Here is a 23514-nt window from a genome sequence, read left to right as displayed (position 1 = left end):
GGGAGTGTGTTGCACATTGTAGTTAAAGAGGCTGCTGTAATTATAAGAGTCTGGACATCAGGTTTGTACTATTGTTTGTATTAAAATGAATAGTCAATTAATTATCCTATATTCTATACAAGGAAAAATGCCTCTATGTATGGATGAGATTTAAAAAGTGTAAATCACTGGTCATAAATGCATATTAACAGGCACAGGCACTGACACCCAGAAATGAGGTGACAGTAGTCTTTTTATGTTTTATTAACAATGTAATTGTGTAATTTAGATGTGACATTAAACAAAAAATAAAACAGAATAATAATAAAAAGAGATTGTACATTTTGATTTAAAACTCAAAACATCCTATTACTGTGTCAGTACGGGGGCATAGTCTGTTTAAAACTTATTAGCAGAAATGAAATATTGAGTGAAATAGTATCCAAAACTATACTGCCAACATGTGCTACTAATTTTCTGATGCAGTAGTAACATGAGAAAATGTTTACTTGCATACTTAATAAAAATAATTGATTGAATTATTGAAATGTAATTTATTCCAAACATATCAATTTAAATAGCAATTTTGTTAATGTGCTAATGTTAGCTATCAGCATGCCTGGAACTCTAATAAGAGGCTATCCTGCACTACTATATTTAACAACTGTGTTTCTGGTTTTCTCATAGAGATTTCAAAGGATGTAATTTATTGAGATGCTGTGTGCACATCTGGACGGTGGGCACATTTCCTCTTCACATGTTCTTTCTTTTAAATTTGTAACACTCAGCTATTCATAAATATAGGCAAACCTTTTGACTTTGTAAACCTTACCACCACACATTTAAGTCTTTCTATCTCCTCATATCCGAACTGCTTTGGCCTTGGCTCTGGTTCAGTCCCAGTTTACTTTGAGTAAAACAAAGGCAAATAAGCATGACGGGGGAAAGAGGAGAGGAGTACAGCTATGCATTGACATCAAACATAATGACAGGCTGGCCTTCAAAATAACTAGGTGCACGGCATTTAAAAAAAAAAAAAAAAAAAAAAACTTTTATAACTCCACTCACATATGTATGTGTCAGCTCATACTCTCACAAAGGACCATTTTTCGCTGTGGCAGCCTGCACATGCGGAAGCTTCTTGATAATAGTTATTTTCATTTCACGCAACCGCGCTTAGGCTCTTTTACGAATAAAGAGATGACAGTGTCGCCACTCTAAGTAGTGTTTTGGTACCCGCTAAGAGAATCAGTGGTTCTGTGGATATAACCATTGCACTGAGTTTAAGGTTTTTTACATGGTAACTGCCCTGCTGCTGCACTGTTGCACTACAGTGCAAAAGTGTTTGAAAAACTCTTAGGAGGTGGTTTGTGTTTCATTTTATATCAGATCGATGGAAAGGGCGACAAGATTTTTCTGTTTTAACAGCAGTTATATTTTCATGATTGTAAATGAAAAATACATGACAAAATTAACACTTGCAGTATGCCCTAAGTGCTTTATTGGGTAGCCTAATGCAGTCTACATACACTGCCAGTCAAAAATTTGGACACACTTTCTCATTTAAGTGAATGGGAAGGTGTGTCCAAACTTTTGACTGTTACTGTAGGTCTTTTCAAGGGTTTACTGTATGATACACTGCACCATGCACAAACACATGCTGTAAGACAGAGAAAGAGGAGAAGCGAGTACTACCAGCACACACACATGCGCACACACACAAACAGAATATACTGCCTGTGTGATTGTACAGCGCTGTATGATTGATAATGTGATCTAGTGATCCCTCCTGAGTAGCGGCGTGGGGCTCAACAGCAGCAGTGGCTCCATGCTTACTCAACCATAACACACCCTGCTCTCACTGGGGCCCTCCTATGTGTGTGTGAAAGTGTGTGTGTTTCCAAGGGAGATGGTTGTGTATATTATTGTATTTTTTTGGAAATGTTCCCTCTGACTACACCTTATACAAGAGTAGCAGTAAAAACTGTAATTAATTTTGCTAAGAACCTCAAATTTTGAACTTCTGCTTGGTGAACGCCTTTTTAACCATTTTCCTGTCGCTGTTATTATCCACCTTAAACCTCTGCTCTCCAGAGAGTGTGTGTGCCTGCATGTGTGTGTAAGAGACAGAAAGAGAGTGCTAATTCTCAGCACCTCCTTGTCATTGTTGTGTTTTGAATATCACCTCCCTCTTTCTTCTCAGCCTCTCCCTCCCTCCTCTCCTCTCCTTCTCCTTTTGCCGTCCTGCTGCTTGTTTCCTGTGACAGGGGAAGTGGCAGGTCCTGGTGACCCTTGACCCCTGGCTGGTCACTTAGGCAGATACGTGGGACGTTGAGGACTTTGTCAGAGGGTAACAAGGACTCTGAGAAAACAAGGCCAGTCCTAATAAGATGAAGGAGGAAAACAGAGTAGGGAGAAGTTATTGTTATTGTGACTTTAGATGGTGGAGAAAAATTGCTTTGTTAATGTCTTCCTCTTTTATATAGTCAGGGCACTAATTAACACTGAACACAAGTTAAATTCTGTAGACCTACAGTAGACTAACAACTACTGTTTAGAAGATAAAATCTTCAAGTCGCTTTCACTTTTTCCCCCTTATAAAAACTCATGTTTTAATGATACAATAATTCCAAATATTTTAGAAGATCATACTAAGATCCTAGTAAACCAATATAGGAATAAATGGCAAAACTATAGCAGACACAAAAATGTTATATAATGTAATAAGGCCATAATTACCATACTAAAAATAAACTTTACCCCTGGAGCAGGGTTTATGTATTAGCAAGCTTGTGGACGTTGACATTCAAAGTGAAAAATACAGAGGTACAGTGATTTTTTTTGAGTTTATAGCTTATAGATTACTCGATTAGAGCTATTAATCAATATAATATAATCAATTTATTTATAGATTATAATATTTTTTAAAAAAACCTCTGAAATAAGGAATAAATTAGTTATTTTTCTGTATATTTAAAAACAGCAATTTTAATATTCATTTAAATAAAATTGTACCACAATTAACAGATCTCCTTTAACATTGTGTTTATCATTAATTACTTTACTACAGTGAAAAAGCCCTCTGCAGAGATATTCCACCGTCACTCCCACATTTTATTCACAAGGACGATACAGTCCCAGAGTACCCTCATCATCTGCTGGATCCACTCAAACACCACCAACAGGATGCAAAACAACAATTCACAATATACACAACACACCCCACAACATCATCAAAAACCATCCTTTGCCTTTTTCTCTCGTATTGTTGTGTTGTTTTCCATGGGACCATGTTGTCTCAAAGGCTCAGTTAATGAATTCCGGACAATTAGTGGAATTGAAATTTATTGACAGAACAGCAACGAGCCAGCCTGCCTTCCTGCCCGGCTGCGTGGCTCTCATTGTCCAGAGTGTTCGGAGCATATGCTATTGAGCTGCGCTGCTTGCTTGACAGCAAAGGGCTGGTTCAATTACATCAATTGCTTGATGACTGAGGAGAGAGCAGCAGGGCCATGCATGCTAGTTTGTGATAAGAGGGGAACTCTGCAGCACCGTGGCCCTCATTATGCAAGTCTGACAGTAACCTAGAAAACCTGGGAAATTGTACACAATACAAAGCATATGTTTCTTGTTTCTTTTGGGGGAGAAAATTGATTCCAAGAAAGTAATGATGTAGACAATGTGGGGCTGACCAAAGCTCTGTGACACACACAACTACGGTACTGTTTTGGGGTGGGTGGTGTAGTCATGCCAATGGATATTTCTTTCTTTCTTCTTCACTGAGCCACACATTCATATTCTGTCCTGGGTGGATAAAGAATGGAAGCATATGCAGCAAGTCACCCGCATAATGACTACTTTGGGGTTTTATCGTTTTCAGTCATGGGATGATTTTAGATAAAGTTGATGACATAACGTCACAACCAACCACTAAGTTTTCAACAGACTTACTATTTTCCGTTTTCAGATATGCTGCTGACCAACTAATCTTCAAAATTTCAAACAAAATGCATCCAAAAAATGTACCTTTCCAAATATTAAACTAAATGTATTATTACAGAATTATGACAGAGTAAAACCAGAGATACGCTTTCTCAGTCTGTTTTTGAATATAGTTTTGAGATTCTATATATTATATATATACTTGTACATATTGAATATATTATGTCTCACAACAACCTGTCTTTGTCTTCCATCCTTTGTTCCCAGACAAAGACACAACACTGTGACATTCAGTATTATTTATGGCAGGCTTTGAATTGACTCCTCAGCCCAACGAACTGCAGTTAGCTAGTTAGCTAGGAGCATTCTGTTTGTGTCAACAGCCCCCTTTGTGTGTCTGGAGTGATTTATTATGTAAAAGAGGGTTGGTCGGGGGGAGCAGGGAGGGTGACACTGACCTTCCTTTAATTAACACTGATGGAGACCAAGGTGAGAGGCAAGATGATGAAGATGGATCTTCCCACATAAATCATCCTTCCTCCAGGCTGGCGTGTGTGTGTGTGTCTTAGTGTATGTGTGTGTGTGTGTGTGTGGGTGTGTGTAAGTATGTGTTAACGTCATTTCTAACAGAAATAACCTTGTGGTTCACAGGTTAAATGAACGTTTGCGTAGGTGCAGAACCTCCATTATTTACCGCCGATGGGCTCCCCTTTGTGGTTATTTACTCAAAGGTTTAATTGATTAATTCCCCCACCCCATTCAATATATTTTTGTAATATTTCTAATGTACTTTTTCTCAGTTCCTTTGGGATTGAAGAAATAGTCAGGTGTTTTAAATGATGATCACACTGCTTCAAGCTAAATGGGTTTGTGTAGCACTAAGACAGTAATATGTCTGCACCATCACCTGAGGCCTACATGGGAACAATCACATTTATGCTGATTTTAATTTGTTTTCAAGGTGCATACATAAAAAGAAATCATACAAAAGGCAAAAACAAACGTGTTGCAAAATGTTGTTTAAAAAGACTTTCATTATATCCCCATGCAGTAAAAATAACTAACTCTTATATGTGACCACGCTAATGAAATGTTTAGGTTAAACATCAATCAAGACAGAATACCTGCTCAGATATATTTGGAAATCTAATAACGACCCATCTTTTGTGGAAGGGCACTCCTGACAGTCTGATTCAGATAAGCCAATGTGTAATTATTCAAAGAATCTTGCTCTACTTGCCTCTGTGAATCCCGCATGACTTCAAAGGCAAATGCAGGCCTTGTATGGCCCTGCCATCTGTATGCCATGTTAAACGCTTATTCTTTTCTCAGGCAGGTTAGTAATGCAGCCTGACTAGTGGCCCCATCCCCGGTCCCACCTCAGCCCTCGATCTGCAGCTACATTAACACTCACCTCTGACACTTCCTAAAGGTCCATATCTTAACATAACTTTGTGCTTTTACTGTGGCATTACTGCCTCAGTGCCAAGAGGAGTTGTTAAAAAAGAAAACACCAAAACAAACATAAACAGTTAAAAAGAAAACCACCTTTTCCCCCCAAACCAACTGTGCAAATAGAATCCTTTTTGGCACATTTACAAATTCAATTTATGTTAAAAGACGTGGGAACATTATTATGACAATGTGTCAACATACAGAAATGTGAGAACTGGTGCTGCAGTTGGTCAACATCTTGGTTTGTTTTTATTTATTTCCCATTTCCATAAATTTCCTGAGGGCAATTAGTCACCACGCTGCATGCTGGTTGTTGAGGTTGTCACATCGTCAGTGTAATTGTCAGAAATGCAATAATTGAAACGTTTCCATCTTCATCATTCCCATCAACATATTTCCAGACTTTTATGACATGCGTCGAGTGCGGTGTATTATTCTGATTGAGACTTTGTGTAAGCAAATGAGCACAACATATGCTCCAATGTGCATATGCTAATCAGTTTGTTTATCAGTCAGGCAGTTGGTCGGCACGCGCCACTCTGTGTGTCATTTTGCGTCTCTTGACATTTCCACGGCGTAAAATGTTTTATGCATTTTTAGTGTTGTTTTCATTTTTTCCCTGTTCTTCTTCGTCTTCTTCTTCGTCTTCTTCTACCACCACCAACCCGCAAATCATAAATAATGTATTTATTTATCATGAAAATCTGTTTTAGAATTAGAGACTACCCCCACTTCAAAGACAGGAAACCTTTGATATGTTTGATTCTCGTAGAGTATCCGTTGGATTTATTCAATTTATGCAAAGCACCTCCAGGGTAATAAAGGTGGCATTTGAATACATTTGACTGGACTAAATCATATAATGAGGACAGTTTCTGCCCTATATCATAACAGAAAAGAGACCCTAATCCCTCAATATTAATGGATCATTTGGCTAAAGAAAAATGTTTCGCCCGGTGAACTGACAACAGCGGACAGCAGTGATTAGCTTACATCTACATGGGTAATGATTTATTGCTTAAATTGACTGGGAAGGAAGAGAGTACAGTCTGTGTGACCCCTTTGTTCTGGTAGCTAAATCCAGAAATGGGGTGTCTTAAGGGAATAAAATAATTCTTTTTAACTTCTCTCTTCAAAACATCTCGTAATAAATTACACATGACCACATACCACATGTGGTACCCGAGTGACTGAGCTTTGGAGGTGGTGTTTCTGCATGTGTAGCTGTGTGTGTAAGTGTAAGAGAAAGTATTTGTATTTAGCCGTAGAGTATTTGCATGTGGAGGTAGCTGCTGATGATCATTAATTAGCAAGTTGAAAATAGGCCTGAAGTCATTAGAAGAGACTTATTTACTGCTTCAGTGTTGGATTTCTGTCACATGCTACCTTTCAAATAGTGCTCACACACACACACACACACACACATGCACGCACCCACCCACACACATACAAAGCACTCACCTGAATCAGGATAGGCTTTCACTTTGAAGCATTTTTTTCCCCATTATTGTGAATGTCCAACAGAATCCTTGGATCTCGAAAGAGTAAAATGTGCTTTCTGATTTTTTATTTTTTATTTGCAATCAAGTATTTTTAAATAAATATATTTGACAATTCTGTGTTTAAAAAGCTGCAACTTTTGTCAGGATCACTCCATCAGGTTATACCTCATTTTACCATGAGACAAGCAAATGAAAAAAGGGTTATGTGAGATTTTGTGAGAGCACTAATGGATTCTAAAAGTGTCATTTTGAATTGGAGTTTTCCAATTGACAAAAGAAAAACTCAACCAAGGAATATCAACATTTAAAGCAAAATTGGCCAGTTTTTCCTTTGCTTCTTGTCTAGCCTCTCTGGAAGGGTGATGTTTCAGCTGGACAGCTAATTATCTGGTCAACTTTACACCCCAAATTGTTTACATAAACGCATCAAGTTTACATGACACACTGTCATCTTTCTGTATAATTAAGAGAGAAAAAATGTGATGTCCAGCCTCAGTGTCCAGTCCCTGTCAACATATAACATATAGTATCAAAAATACTGAAGCACTGAGCCTAGTTGGGACAAAAGAATCTAATGTCGATTACCTGACACATTCTGGACTTTCTTTGGGATTCAGAGCATTAAGGCCACCTTACAGGATCCCCCTCCTGTCCGCTCCCTGTGGAAGAGTGATGTTTCCTCTGTGGACAACTAATTATCCGGGTCTGACCCTCAGCTGTCTCCATGCAGGATCCTATTAGGCAGCCAGCAGGTTGAAATCACCACTACCGACCCCCTCCAATCCCCTTCCATTGTATATATTTATTTCCCTTCACTTCCTGCTTCTGAATATTAAGAATAGATTTTTACATGTATATATGTGCGCTGGGGATGGGATTGATGGTAGTGGTGGCGGAAGGAGGAGGGCGCATGGGGTGGGGGATACTCTGCTGATGGGTGAATGGCGGGCCTGGAAATGACGAGCGGGCTGACTGAATGCTTGTCCATCACTCCCCATTCTCTTGGTTACAGGTGGTCTCTCATTTTCCCAACCGGCGCATATCTGCCTGCCTTTATATGACAGCCTGGGCTCGCCAATTTGCATGTTCGACAGACAACAAACGGGCCTGTGCATGTCAAAATAGGTGGCGGTGCGTGACAGTTTCTACACAATGCTGTCTCCTTTTGGCTTGACCCTCGACCTCGCGCCATGTCTCCTTTCATAATCAGGGAAAGGGGAAGACGGGGCGAAGAAATCATCCAGCCTTCCTTCCTGCCTCCTTCTGCTACTACCTCTTTGGAATAAATCTGATATCAATGCCATTAGCTATGCCTTTCCCCTCTCACTTTCTCTCTCTCTCTTTCTTAGTCTGTTTTTTCCATCTTGCTGTCTGTCCGTCTGTCTCCCCCCCCACCACCTTGTCTCTCACTCTTGTTTGTGTTTTGGCATAAAAGGGCTCAAATTTAAAGAGTGTCTTATTTTGGTTTGTCTGTTGTTTCAAGATAACATTTCAGCTCTTTTTCCCGCCAAACAGATAATGAGATATGTCTTCTCTTGTTGTGACCAAATCAGTGCCAAAAAGTGAGATTATTATCTCTGGATGTGCGCTTGTTTATTTTCATATTTTGAACTAACTGACTTGAAAAAGCTGTGGAAAAAATTGTTTATCCAGCAATTAAAAACTCACCACTTTAAAGCAGACCTGTAGGAACATATCATTGGTTTCATCTTATCAAAATCATCAAATGTTCGACAAAATTGCTCTGCAGCAATGCAGTCACAGGTTTTCTCATTATTCATCTTGTGTCTCATCTTTCATGAAAGCAATATCTACTATTGGATACATGATAATGAGCATCATATCATCATTTTCATCACTCTGATTAACACTGTGATAGCACAGGAAGACTAATTGCCTTTTAACCCATGTGACATTTCCCTCTTTCACCTTTATTTTAATAAGTGCGTCATATCTCAACATAAAATTTGAGAAATTGCGAGCGAGAGCACTCTTTTATAGGAAAACTTCCACAGCACTGACTTCTGTAATTTACACGTGAACTTTCCTCCCCTTGTTCCAGTGGATAAGAAGCTGATTTAAAATGGATCACCATGTAGAACTGCATATCCAGGAGTGGAGTTTTAGACTTAAGACATAATCACACTGCTGGGTTTTATTAAGTCTTATACTTTACATATTTAAGGAGACTGTTACATCATTAGCTGCTGTCGAACGGGGCGGTGTTAAAAGTCACTGTGGTATCAGGGACAGGTTAACAGAAAAGGGGGCAATGAGTATTGAAGAGAGTGTTCCATCATCAGCATACAGTAAAATAATCCTGAATTATATGCTAATCAGCAGAACTCAGTCTAGGAACTTGTGTTAAAGCACTTTCCTTGATCAGAGCATGCTGGTACTTAGGAGTCAGCCTTTGTTAAGTTACTTGCAGTTCTTTTCTTGCTGTACATGGCTTTGCCGCCCCATATCGTTGGGATATTTGTAATATATCTCAATCTTCATGTGTAATGGTTATCAGTGTCCTTCTGTATACTGTATTTTATCATTGTTAGAGAGAGATTGAGTCTTATATTAGTTATATGTTTGGGAAATGCTCAATTTTATGAGCTTAAAATAAATTCCTTTCCATTATTTACAACTCAAGAATCATTAACTATGTGTATACAGTATATTGCTCCTAATTTCCCAGGTTAAAATCTCTCTTTCTTGATGAAGTACAGTAAATACATATTTATGAGAAGACTTCTCCCACAGTTAGTATCTTACCATCAACATGCTGATGAACTCAGACTGACCTCACGACTACATGCATGTTAATACACCATTAACACTGTCATTTTTGAAGTGGGTGTTTTTTATTTGAAGTGTTGAACAAAAAGAAAAAAAAGCAATAGCTGCAAGGGCACACAACCGTGAAACAGACAGTAATCTTTGCTTAATCTCTTGTTCAGCTTTGAGGTGGCTGGCAGCCATGCATGTAATGATAATTATTACTCTTGTCATCACCAGTGTCAACCTATTTAATATTAACTGTGGAAACATTTCATACAGGAAGACGTTCCTGTTCCTGATGCGCATGGAAACTATCAGCCCTCTGATAAAGACATCCACTCCCGTTGTCTCTTTGTTTCTTTCTTTTGGTGAAGAAGCAGTGTCTGACTCAGGGGATTACTTTTAATGTTGAGTTAATCCATCCCATGGAGTCCTGCATGTTCTGCCATCGTAGGGATCATTCTTTGATATCAAATGGTGAAGAGAGAAACTCTAAAACCACTTCAGATCCCTCTTGTGAAATGTGTTGTCAAAACATGGGTGGAATGTGAATGTTGAAACCGCAGTGTGTTCCAACCAGTCTCTGTCTCCTCCTCTACAGTCCCAGGGAGTGGATTCACAAAGCAGTGAACCTCAGAGAGACATTGGGGGACACCGACAGGTACAAAGAGATGAAAAGAGGAAAGATACACATAGAGATAAAAAGAGATCGGAGCGAGACAAGGAGATATTTTTTTCCGGCCTCAGAATTTTGAAGAGGCTAAACCAAAGCAAACCAAAGCGTGTGCTTTTGATTTAACAGTCAGTGAATGAAAAGACAACCACTGCTGATTGAAAGTGTCATGAAAACCAGATTTACTTGCCAAAAATAGAAACTATGCCCTTAAGTGTAGTGGTATACAGCTACACTGTGATGGTCAGAGTGTTAAAAGCAGTCACGGAAAACTCTAGCAGCACGGTGCTTTCAAGAAAATTCAGTATTTTCAAATAGAGATGGTCGTTGTGTACAGGCACTGAAATGTCACTTTTGCTCATCTCACACTCGTAACAGTGACATTTGCTTCTCTGGCCCAGAGGACACAACAGGCAATAATCCGGACAGAGAAAATGTAATTACCTTTACCTTACTCACCTCAAAGGGAAAGTTACACGCTTGTACTTGCACACAGACACACACTGTAACAGAATTCTATTGTATTCTATTTTATTATATCCTATTCTTGATCTAGCGAGGAGTAAATTTAATGTAATGTGACACGAATGTTCTTGTATTATGTATTACAAATTATTGTACTGTGAAAGGAAAAGATTTTGTGCAGATAGAGATGTTTTGTAGGTTTGTTTTCAGCATATTAATTGTTATGCTGAAACTAATTGTAGCATAAAAGTAAAGTTAGTTAGTTCCTAATAAAGTTAGATGAAAATAATTCAGTAAGGCAATTAAACTGAAAGTAATTTAGTTTAATAAAAAAAGAAAACACGGTTAGACCAGAAGACGCCATTGCTGATTGGAAAGGACTGTCTGTGTGCTTCTTGATGAGGATTCCACCTCCACTGCTATCTGGTTTCAACTCTCGGACCACAAACCATTTCTCCAGTACTGACCCCAAACTGTGAGTTGGACTTTCGTGTCTTTGCTCTGCGGAGGATAACGGTGTGGACAGACTCAGGTGAGGACAGATCTGAACGCACTGGGCCACTGAAAGCTCTGGCTAGTGGGTGACGTGGTGGGTGACATGGTGGGTGATGTACTGTGAGTTGGGTGGTGCTTGGTTTTTACTCTGCCATTTTCAACATGGCGGCTGCGTTACAAACTATCTCATTTTACAGCTAAACAGTACACTAAAGTATGTCTCTGAAAACATTTGAGGCGAGAAAGAGGCAATGCAGTAACAGAATCTTGATTCATATTTGATCAACACTGCCTAGTTTGACAGTTTGATCTGAGTTTCAAGAGCTGGCCATGTTGGTCTGGATGGACCTCATTTGCATAAAGTTGAGGTTGAGTCGTCATCATGCAAATTCAACAGCATCCCTATTGATGGTTGGTCCATCAACTCACCATGCCGGATCCATCATGTACCGTACGGCTGGATCGCCTACTCTGCATAGAAAATGAATGGTATCTATTGATTTAACATCCGTCTGCACCATAAAGATGCTGTTGGCTGCGCCGCACCCGAGCGATGCACAGGCTCGAAACTTTTTTTATTGTTGCGTGTGTGTGCGTGAGTGTGGGCCCACTGTGGTGTTTAAGATTCTAGTTAAGTATTTGATCTTAGTCTGCTATAGGTAAATAATCGTAAAAGGATTGAGAAATAGGGATATTTGCATATTTTTTCAGGTAATTAATTAATTTGTTAATTTTGGTAAAATTAATTTTGTTTAATATTATTTATAAAGAGGTCAAAACTCCAGCAACACCTGTAGTATATAGAGCAACTTTATTGTTAGACCAACGTGTTTCGGCTTGTGGTCTTCATCAGGGTCATCATAAAACGCATTGCAAATATTGTTTACATAGAGTAGGTTAATAGATAAAGACTTGTGGGCAATGAGATAAAAAATATAAAAAACAAACAATCATGTACGTCCAGACACATTATCAGCCAATGGGGCATCTACATAGATGGGTTGGATATATGGTCATGTGGCTTCAGGTCAATCATTATCCCAGACTAACAGAGAGGCAAGGGGAGTGTCCAAGGGACATGTGTGACACCATGTTTGGTCCATTATCTGGAAAAGTGCAGCTAAGGGGTGGTATTAAGGGGTGGTTAGTACCACCCCAATGGAATGAGTCATTAAAGACAGGTATGATGTTGAGTGGCAAAATATTCTACCTGAAAGTATCAAAACTCAACTGTGCAGAGGCACTGGGGGTTTCCCCGTTGCCATCCCTTAGATGGTGCTAGACTAATGACAACAAGCAGCAAAGTTGTACGTTGTGTGCTAACCTGTTGTTATTAACCTGTTTTAATGTCACTACTAACTTATTTTTTAATTTGACTGTATGAGATTGAAGTAACAATGACTCAACTCAAGCTGACAAGCTTTCTCCTCATTCTGATGCTCTTTTGTCACTTTTTGAGAGGACTTTGTGAGAATTATGAATCTCCACAGTATAGCTCAGAGTTCCTTCTGCTACTTCGGAACTCAGGCAGATTCTTGGATCCAACATCAGGTTTCCCTATGGAGATCAGTCATCATGGCTCTTCGTTGGGAACCAGAGCTGGGCATCCAGGCCAACAGGAGTAAGGAAAAGGGGCAGATGTGGTGGTGTGCACCAGAGGCTAAAAAGACAAGGCCATCAGCAGATTCCCATTCCCTCAATCATGCTTGCCAATGTGCAGTCCCTCCATAACAAGGATGATGAACTACAGGCAAATGTCAAGTTTCAATCAGAATACAGGAATGCCTGTCTTATTGCCTTGACTGAGTCATGGCTCAAGGAGCAAGTCCTACAAACTGGTCTGGAAATTGATGGTTTTGGGTTACTGCTGCAACTTGATAGAGACTTGACAATGACCGGGAAATCACTCGGAGGAGGATTGTGTTTATATGTCAACAAAAACTGGTGCAACACAGTTGTCAGAGAAACACTGTGCACTCTGGACATTGAACTTTTGTCTGTTTCTCTACAACCATTTTATTAACCAAAGGACTTTCAACAGATATTTGTTACACTTTTGTGAAGGCAAATGTTGACACCACATCTCGGGCAATTGCAAAAACAGTGCACAGGCTACAAAGTATTGCACCGGACGCAATTTGTTAGTTGCACTGGGAATTTATGCCCAGCAAGGGAGGGTGTGAAGTCTATGATGGGCATGCAGACTAAGAAGTGTCCCATTTCCCTCGCAGGCAAGACTGAGTCTGAACTTGCTAATGACCTGAAATTTTTAATAATCATTTTAATACTTACGATTTTAGCAAGGACCGGTATGTGTATAGAAATGCTTGCGCAGAGCAGAACGACATACATGTTGATAGGGACAAGGTTTTTAAACTCATCAGGGGAGTGAAGGAGAGAAAAATTCTTGGTCCACATAATATTGGTGGTCAACTTCTTAAGAACTGTGCAGAACCGTTGTCTGACATATTTTCCTTCATCTTCATGAAGTCACTTCAACTCCATAGGGTTCCTTCTCTCTGAAAGTATTCAATGATTGTACCTGTGCCCAAGATTAAAGCACCAAAATCACTCAATGACTATAGGCCTGTGGCACTTACTTCTCTTGTTATGAAAACCTTTGAGAAGATTATAAAAAAGGAGATCTTGGGTGCAACTCAGACTAAGTTGGATCCAGTTCAGTTTGCTTACAGGGCAGGCAGGGGTGTTGAGGACGCCACAGGCACTATACTGAATATGGTCCTGGATCACCTGGATGGTGAAAAGAATTTTGTACGATTGCTTTTTATTGATTTCTCCTAAGCTTTTAACTGTATCCAACCTTCAGTTATTTAAAATACAGCATAATCAATGTGAACAGATCAACTGTTATGTTTGACAGTTTCTTTGTTTATTAATAGGGTTATATAAGTTTCATCCAAAACAGGTAAACCTTAGGAAACCAAACCCAAACACCCCATTGTTCCAGTCTGAAGTTAGCAATTTAGGCATAATATAGTGTTGGGGTGCTACAAAAGAAAAAAAGAAGAACAAACAGAGGCAAACAATGAACCTGAGAGAGGATAATGTTATTCGATTGTCTGTCTGAATCTCCATCAGCAAGCTCCTGTACTTACATCACAGAAACACTCTCTCATTAGCAGTGACAGCTAAACATCACCGAGTATGTGCATGTGTCTGCATGTATCTGCTGTATTTGCCTATGCATATGACCATCATTCAAATTTAACTTTACTCCGTTTGTTGTTCCTCTCGTCTTCTCTCCCTCTACGCCTCCCCTCTCTCCGCTTTATGAGCCTGTTATTTATTTCCCTCATTAGCGATTGTTTCTTTCCATTAGAGAGCGCCTCTTCGTGCCAGCACTTTCCTCAGGGAGAGCAGAGAGACCTGTGCTCTTACTGGCAACGGGAGCTCCCTTTCTAACCCTCTTAAATAGAGTTGAAACAATCCCCTCTACAAAACCCCTTCCCACTGCCATCCCCACCCTTTTTAGGATCCAAAGGAAGGTGTTAGCCGGGGTGTGTGTCTGTGTGTGTGTGTGCCTGAGAGGAACAGTAGTATGAAAAATGAAGTGAAGACTTGATCATAAGCGCCTGCCATTACCTGTGTACTGACATACTTGTGAGTTGGGTGCCACCCCTTAATTTCTCCCCTACCCTAGTGTACACACACACTCATATAAAACCCCCACCGGTACACACAGGAATTTCCAGAGCCCAAAGACAACACAGAGGGCCCTCCGACATATTTGCCGTCATCCTCTTATTAACTCTCCTCGTTTGAACAGAGGCACATCAAAAGTAAGCAAAACACATAATTACTGGCATTAATATAACGAGCTCTTGGAGATAAGCCACTCTCCTAAGCCCACACCCCCCACCTCCTATACTTGGAGGGCATGAAGGAGGGGAACAGCAGAGAGAAGGTAGAGCACCCCTTCAATTAAGTGAGCTGTTCAACCAACATGAACAAACATATTTAGTAGATAATTAGTAGATAATTTTGCAGGTATGTCTGGCACAGACCACAAAAGGCAGTGTTAAGGAAAATAGCAGGGAGGGAGTCAAAGGAGGGAGGCTTGTGGGATGTGCAAAATGCCCCGTGGCTCTGATAGACTCTTAACAGTCATTAACAATGTAGAAAGAACGCACACACACACACACACACACACACACACACATGCAAAACACCCTCTTCCCACCTTTACACAACCCCTCGTCTTCGCTCCTTCTCTCTGCCCTCCTCCTCCCCCTCGCTCGCTCATTCTTCTCGTTCTCCGAGGAACCCTACTTTTCTGTATGATGAGCTCCTGGGGGGCTTCAGTGTTTGGCAGGAGGCTTTGTCTCTCATACGAGATGAAAAAAATGAAAAAGAAAGACGGCGAGAAAAGAAGACGGAGGAGGGTGAAAACTTGAGACCCCCGGGGGCACTTCTCCCCACATTGTGAGGATTTGCCTAACAGCTTCACAAGAGGGTTTACATCTTCCTCTGAACACGAGGGGTATAATCACAGATCAAAACAAATTACCTATCTGTAGTCAGCAGAGGTGTCTGCCTGTCAAAAGCCCAGAGTTACATAAGATTTAAGTCAGTGCTAACTGAGCCTCTGATTTGGGGCATGGGGTGAATTCTTACTTTGAAACGTTAACGTTACGAGGGCCTAGCAGTAAGACGCCGATGGTGCATACCACACAAACTGACTGTGAAGAACAAAGATTTGCTTTGATAATTACTTGCACTCCTCCGAAGTGACATTGTCGTGACTTTTGATTAACTTGGAGCCATGGAATGAATATTTTTCTGTGTTTACCTCTGTGCATGAAGACCATGCATGTCAATGTATTCCACAAAGGAAACAGGTATCACATTTGTGACAATGAAAGTGACAGCTGAATTGTTTTCTTATGGATAGACAACATCATTGCGGGGAAGGACTGTCACGCTGGTGGTCTGATTTTCAAAAGTGTGCACACCAAAGTCTGAGGCCAAGCGGCCATAATCGAGTTTTCTGAAATATCTTCCAAGATATCACCAGCCCTATTTATTTTAAATAGTGTGTTAGACATTGTTACTGGCAACTTGCTGATGCAACCACAACTGTGTGAAAGTTCTGCACAGTATTGAGAAGAGCGAGAGGGAAAAAAATGGGGAGAAAAGCTGAGTATCAACTGCAGTTTCACAAATCTGTATGGTAGAAGGTGTACTGGGGCTCCTGGGAAACACATTAGTGGGAAATGATGGACTCTGTCACAGTATCTGTAAAAAATACATGGCTGATTATCCTATTAGAAGTTTTTCTTTTTGTTTTGCCAGGTGTGTATTATATATCGTATTTTTGCTATATCTAGCCTATCTAAGCCCCTGCCATCACTTGGGAGTAGCTCTACAATCTGTTATTTATGTTTACTGGTGACCTATGGCCAAGAGGTGGGCTCTTAGTTCACACAAGTTATTAGGCCTCTGGATAGAAGCAAGGTAGGAGGAAAACACCTTACTTTTCTAAATGGTATCGTCAGCTTTTCATGGCCAAAACTTTTTCCTACATTTGTTACATCTTAGAGCCCATTCGTTTCTGTTGGAACTCTTTTACCTTATATCATCGAGGAAAGATAGAACCAGCATAGCCACAGGGTGCGCAAGTTTGAGCAAAACCCTTGCAATAGCAAACTATCATTGCCCAAAACAAGTTCAGACAAACACCGAACAAACGAAACCAGACCCTGTTCCATGACACTGTGTGGACTTCAGGAATTATTAAAGCCCATAGTAATCGTATTCACTTGCTGTTTCCAGGTTGGAATTTGAAAACAATGACAGAGCCATAATCAATTGTGGGAGATGTGTTTTTGATGGCTTCTGCTGTTTGCAGATTAATGACCTTAGCAGAAAGGAAGGAGATTCCTCTGACAGAGAACTCTTTGAGTCGTGTAAAGCTCTGGTCTCAGGAATGCTGCTGACAACACAGAGTCACCTCGAGGCATCTAGTGAAAGGTTAGATGAGGTGTCCAACCTGAGATGTCTATATAAACAATGTCTTTGTAGGGACATCCAGGGTTATTGTTAAAGGATTAAGGCCTCATCTTTGATGTGTAAGTCCGCTGCTAATGCCAGTGTCACCTCCTGGTGCAAAACAAGAATGTGGGGTTGTGGGAATAATTGGGACAGATAGCTACAGTAGGTGTGTCCACAAGTCTCTCAGGTGTCAGCTAGGTATCAAGGCATGTGTCAGCTATACTGATCCCTATAATTACCCTCCTATTACCTCACAATTAGTTGCAAATGAACTCATTAATGTTACTGACACCTCAAACTGAACAACGTTAGTAAGGCTGTGTTGTGATGGTGGTTCTTTCAGGTGTCAGATACAAATTAAAGTCATAATGCGTCTTAGGACAATGAGGTAAAGTATTTAGTTACTTCTTTTTCCATGATTAATGTAATTAGTGAAGCGACAAAATATGACAATTGAAAAAGCTGATTCTTTTAGCACAGAACAACCATTCTCAACAATACAATCTAAATGGAGATGAAGCTGGTACATGGGATTATTCATTCTTGCAGTACTTCTGTACAATTTGTCATATTGTATTTATGAGTAAGGATGAAAGAAAAAGTAGCGGCTGCGTTTCAGATGGTGTACAGCATTACACCTTCAGTTTTAGAAATCTAACTCCCCCAAATCCTAGATTAGTGGATCACATAATCTCGGGCACTAGTGAAAACAGCCACGTCTGGTGATGACTCAGTTATTGTTATAAAACAGACCTGAATGAAAACCTCATTAGTTTTATCTTTAGGCTGGAATCAGGGGTGCTGTCTGGCATGGATTCCCAGCAGTCAAAACAGAAAACAAGAGCTCACTGTGTGCTCTTTGAGACATCAAGGTGTCTGATCTGAATTGCTTTAGCTTGGAGGGAGAATGGCTTTACCGTCTCTGTGAAACTGATCCGTGAAGTGGATTAGGGACGGTTCTTCTTTCACTCAAAACAACACAGCTTGAGGAGTTAGACGAGAAAGTGGATGAAGCTCTTTGTGTGTGTATTTGGGAGCGCAGTCCTTATATCACACAAATATCTTTTTACGTTGCATTTTGTGATATTTGCCAAATGAATGAATGATACAGAAACTCTCTGACCATGCTGGAAACTATCCATAACTTCACAAACATTACACAAATCCTTGGAAAACTAGCAGGCCTTAAACCACCCATTTATGCGCCATCTTCCTCTAAGTAGGTTACACATCCCATTTTAGTTTATATTGTTGGACGTCTAGGAGGTCCATCATTAAAATGAAGAGAAGTTGGACATGTTCAATCAATTAACTTGGCCTCTATCTATGAACAGCAGAGATTAGACCTGATTCATTCCATTACTGTGTTTCAACTAATAAAAGAAAAGTAACAGTAATTCTGTCTGTCTTTGAGAACAAACACAAGTGCCTTGCCTATCTCCGCTTTATAGCTCCATTAGAATATTTTTAGATGCCAATATGGCTTGTCACCAAGGTTTTAGTCCTGGGATGGGGGTCAGACTGTGAGCATACACACACACACAAACACAGAGACAGAGTTTGTCCTTGGCCTGGCACCTTGTTTGGCAAGGTGGCAGTATGGCTCCATAACAAATGAGGGACACCTTAGCTGTGCCAATAGTCTCGGTCCCTTGGCAGACTCCACAAAATCATCTTTTCTTCCCAGGAGTTATGACTCTGGAGGGTTGATCATTAGTCAGGAATCACACAAACACAGACACATACTCAGGTCGTAACTAACTTGACCGTGGCGACCTAGGACGACAAATCACTGCATTTGGGTGAAAAACCTTTTACCTTCAAGCCAGCCTTTTGGACACTAATTATTTGAGCTCATCCCATCCTTATATTGACTTATTCTTATTATTTAATCATTTTAAGACATATTTTAAATTACTGTATTTTGGTTTGATTTTGTGAGCTTTCGGTTCATATGCTGTAGGGTCCATTAAAAATGAAAAAGAGAAACAACTTCATAGTACTCACTGAAACATGCTAGAGAAATTTTAATGCAATGGTAGCACCTGGTTCAGGCTTGCCATAAAAGTGTACTGAGATAACAAACAGATTTTGATACCCTAAAACATATTTGCACAGGTGCTGAGTTTGTGCTATGTTTGCGGCTTTAGGTAGTTAAGGCACACCCTCTTCAAAGTCAAATAAATGCTTTTATGTATTTAATGCCATTTGATATGGCACTAAGAGACAGTCCTGAGTTCCTCATTTAAATAGTCCTATTTTATTTTTACAGCCCTTAAAAATTACATAATCCAACCATGTTTACAGATACATACGGTTTTCCACAATTTCCTCCTTTAAGGGGTGAGTCCTGCCAGTTTCTATCATCCCACCTGCCTTAATGCAAGGATGCATTAAGAATCATCACTTTCTTTTCAAAGTCTCCTAATATGTAGTAGCACCTGAGACACACATAGACTGAAGTGAACAACTTTGTGTGTTGGGGCTAAGTTTGCAGTTTGTTAAGTTTGATAGTGACAAAAGGTCATATTGTTTTGTCATTAAAAAAGTCTAACTTTCAGAATTTTCTTTGAATATGAAAATAACTACCCCAGTAATGTAAATAATTATAGTTAAATTGATACCATCTGCTCTTGGTAACATATTACATTTTAGATTCTGTATATTCATATTTGCAGTGCTGTATATATGCGACTGTGCAACTCCTGTAACTGTGTACTCCTGTATACAGTAAACTGATCAAATACAACTGAGCTAGCACCATCAGCTTACAGTACATCATCACCTGTATATGTTTCTCCCTACCATCGATCAAGCGTGTGTCAGATAGACAATACTACAGCAAAAGATTCTCAAAAGATCTCTATGAGGGTGTTCTTATGCATAAATGAGCTTCGAGCTAAATGCTAAAGTTTGCATGCAAACGTGCTCACAGTGACAATGCCAACATGCTGATGTTACCCAGATATAATCTTTACTGTATTCACCTTCTTAATTTAGCATGCAAGCATGTTACAGTTTGCTAAATAGCACATAACACAAAGTACAGATGAGAGGAGAATGTCATCAATTTTGCAGGTATTTGGTCAAAAGCCAAAGTATTGGACATTGGAAATTTTGACCTGATGGTGGCGCTGGAGAAAATGTCAGGGTACAGACACAAATATCTTTGGTGATCACCAAAGATATTTGTGTCTGTACCAAATTTTATGGCAATCATCCACCACAAATATAACCTTATTAACCAAAAATGTAAATTCAAATTTTGGTTGGTGTACGTATGTCCAAAGACCTTTGTAAAACTTTTTCCCAAGTGACTTGACGTAGGTTTCTGCATGATGACATTGCTACATATAAACCCACCTAGCCAGTAGCCACAGAGATGGACTGAGCACTCACAGTTGCTGCTGCTCTGCTAAATGTGCTAACAGACACACACAGACGGAGCACTCACTGTTGCTGCTGCTCAAAGTTTAAAAAATAAACTCTGAGCTTTCCTACTGACAGTAAACGGCTCCGGATCAGAGCAGAATCTGGTGTGACTCGCGGGTGTTATTTGTCATGGTGCTCCAGCTCTGCTTCCAGCTCTCTCCTCCATAGTTCCAGCAGCTCCGGCAGTCAGCAGCAGGTCTGTCTGCAAACAGCCACTCCGTCCCTCTGCTCCGTCCAGTGCATTTATAAACATCACACACACAGACTCAGCGCTCGTTCTTTAAGATTTATACAAAATTGTATGCTAGTTCATCTAACAGATGTGGAGATATTTCATAAGTGAAAGGTTTAACCTGCTAGTGGCACTACAGGACAAGTCAGATGATCACCAACATCAGTGGGATGCGTCTTCTGGGGACCATGAATGCCTGTACAAAATTCCATAGCAATCCATCCAGTAGTTTGGACCAAAGTGGTGGACCAACCAACCAAAGGACAGACTGACATTGCCATCCCTAGAGCCATGCCTCTAGCATGGCTAAAAATTACCAGACTGATCTGTCTCAACACAGACTTGATAAATGGATGCCCACATTGCATCCGTCTGGTCAAGTTAAAGCAATCAGCAACACAATCTAAAAGACTGGTTTAATAGCATAATCAGGACACCAGTGTGGATTCTAACTTTACGGTTGGGACTGTGTAATAATTCATGCAGAAATACTTGCAGGTGTATGTAGTGTATAAGCTGGTACACCTGGGGTAGAATTTCAGTGCTCAGAGGTGAATTGAAACACACACAGCAATGACACGATTGGGGTGCTGACACGTTCATTAGCACATAGGCAGATTTGACACAGCTGGAAGATGTAGCGAGGAGCTGCTGTCAAGGTCTTGGAATGCTGCAAGACTGGCACAAACTAAGGGTTGGATGCTCATCGCCGTGTCATAAGAGACCTGGCGCTGTCTCGTCTCCTTTTTTTAAAATATTTTATTTATTTTCCTCCCTCGTTGTGTCTTTGCAACACACTGAGTGTCATCATTTGCATGAGTTTGACACCCCAATGTCTAGCTTCTTTGTCCTCTCTCCAAGTTGTTTCCTCTCTGTCCGTCTCTTTCTCTCTCTCTCTCTCTCCCCCTCTGTTCATTTCAGTCATCTCTCTCCCCCTTTCTCTCTCTCTCTCTCCCTCTTTTTCTCTCTCTGTGCCTCTCCTCTTTCTGCTGATGGTGGTGGTGCCATCCATGCCAATTATGGCAGTCGAGCAGGTGGCTCCTCGCAGGTGGTAGAGGATTAATCCCTGTAAAGACTTCACTTCATTAGGAAATCCGTTTAATGTGGCCAGTTGATTGATAAATCTCCCGGACCTCTCTCAGAGTCCCCAGATTACTGCCAAGTTTGTCTATTATATGCTAGGTTGACCCTGATGTCAGAGACAGAGAGAGGGAGGGATAGGGAGAGAAAGAAAGTGTTGTGTCTTTCCAGCTGAAGTTAGTTTTTAGGACTGTTATGCTATTTGCTGACTGGGTTGAATCATTTCAGTACTTTATGCAAAAGGTTGGACAAGGTGCTAGTTTTTTTTCTTTTTATGATGTGACTTCAAAGTCTCCAAATCCCTAATGGCAGAGCCTGAAATTTGAAGATGCTTGCGTTTTAAAGTTATTATGAAATAAGTGACATGTTTAACAATACAGGTTTAACAATGCACAACCTAATTTGAAAGCACAAGCAATTTTTACCACCTCTGTAATTGTGCGCCAAGATAGACAAAAAGAAAAAAAGGTCTGGCTTATTAAGTTTAATACCAGTGTACATGTAAATGCTACAACTATCACAGCATTTAAGAATGAACTGTACAAACTTGCCCTCTCAGTCTCAGACCACCCACACTCCTCACTGTGTCAAGCCTCTGCATTTAACTCAAGTATCTTCTTAACTCACCCCTCTATAATTTTCCATCCCAGTATTATCACAATTACCCTGTGAGCCATGAGGGGAGGGAACTCCCCGCTGCTTGTGACTGTCTATGTGCCACCCGTGGGCTTGTGGTCTGGTCGGATTTGTGAAACACTGACAGACAACCCCTTCATCAAGCCTGTCAAACAAGGATGACAAATGCGTCTCCCCATCCCCAAGATGCCTACAATATTTAAAGCCATGGGAGAATGGCGAAGCCGACAGAGAATAGCCCCTCCTGGCAGACTCAAAGTTCAAGCCGCGTCAGGCTGTATCATTCTCAAATTCTGAGGAGAGACTCTGAGTTTAACCTGATGGCATCTTGACTTAATGATTCTGACAGAGACTATATAGTGTCTGTCTCAGGTTTCTACAAGGCAGTGAGGTGAAGTCAAAATATATTTACTGAAATGCTCATCGACTTAAAGGAGGATTTGGTTACAATGCTGCATGTCTTGTGATGGGGAAATGATTATCTTACAATTGGAATGAATCTCATCATCAACCTGTTTTAGTCCTCACTTTACCCAAAAAAGGAACAGATTTTTAAAAAAAAACATTGAAAAGGTACTTCACTTAAAGCTATAGTAGAACTGATAAATTTCCATATAACATGGAAGTTCACACACACATATATACCCAGACCCACACACAAAATGTGCACGCTACTTTGATCGCTATCACCAGAAACAATATCTTCTAGATACAGTCTGGCCATCAGGCAATCAAACATACAGTCATTCTTCTTCCAGCTGCTACCAAGCATGTAACTATATTGCTTTGCCCGGTGCTCGGAGCCTTGTCAAAATATGACAGAAGATCGCACCTTTTTT

Source organism: Thunnus maccoyii, chromosome 10 (assembly GCF_910596095.1).
Source record: "Thunnus maccoyii chromosome 10, fThuMac1.1, whole genome shotgun sequence".
Taxonomy (NCBI): domain Eukaryota; kingdom Metazoa; phylum Chordata; class Actinopteri; order Scombriformes; family Scombridae; genus Thunnus; species Thunnus maccoyii.
Note: the sequence above shows the minus strand (reverse complement) of the source record.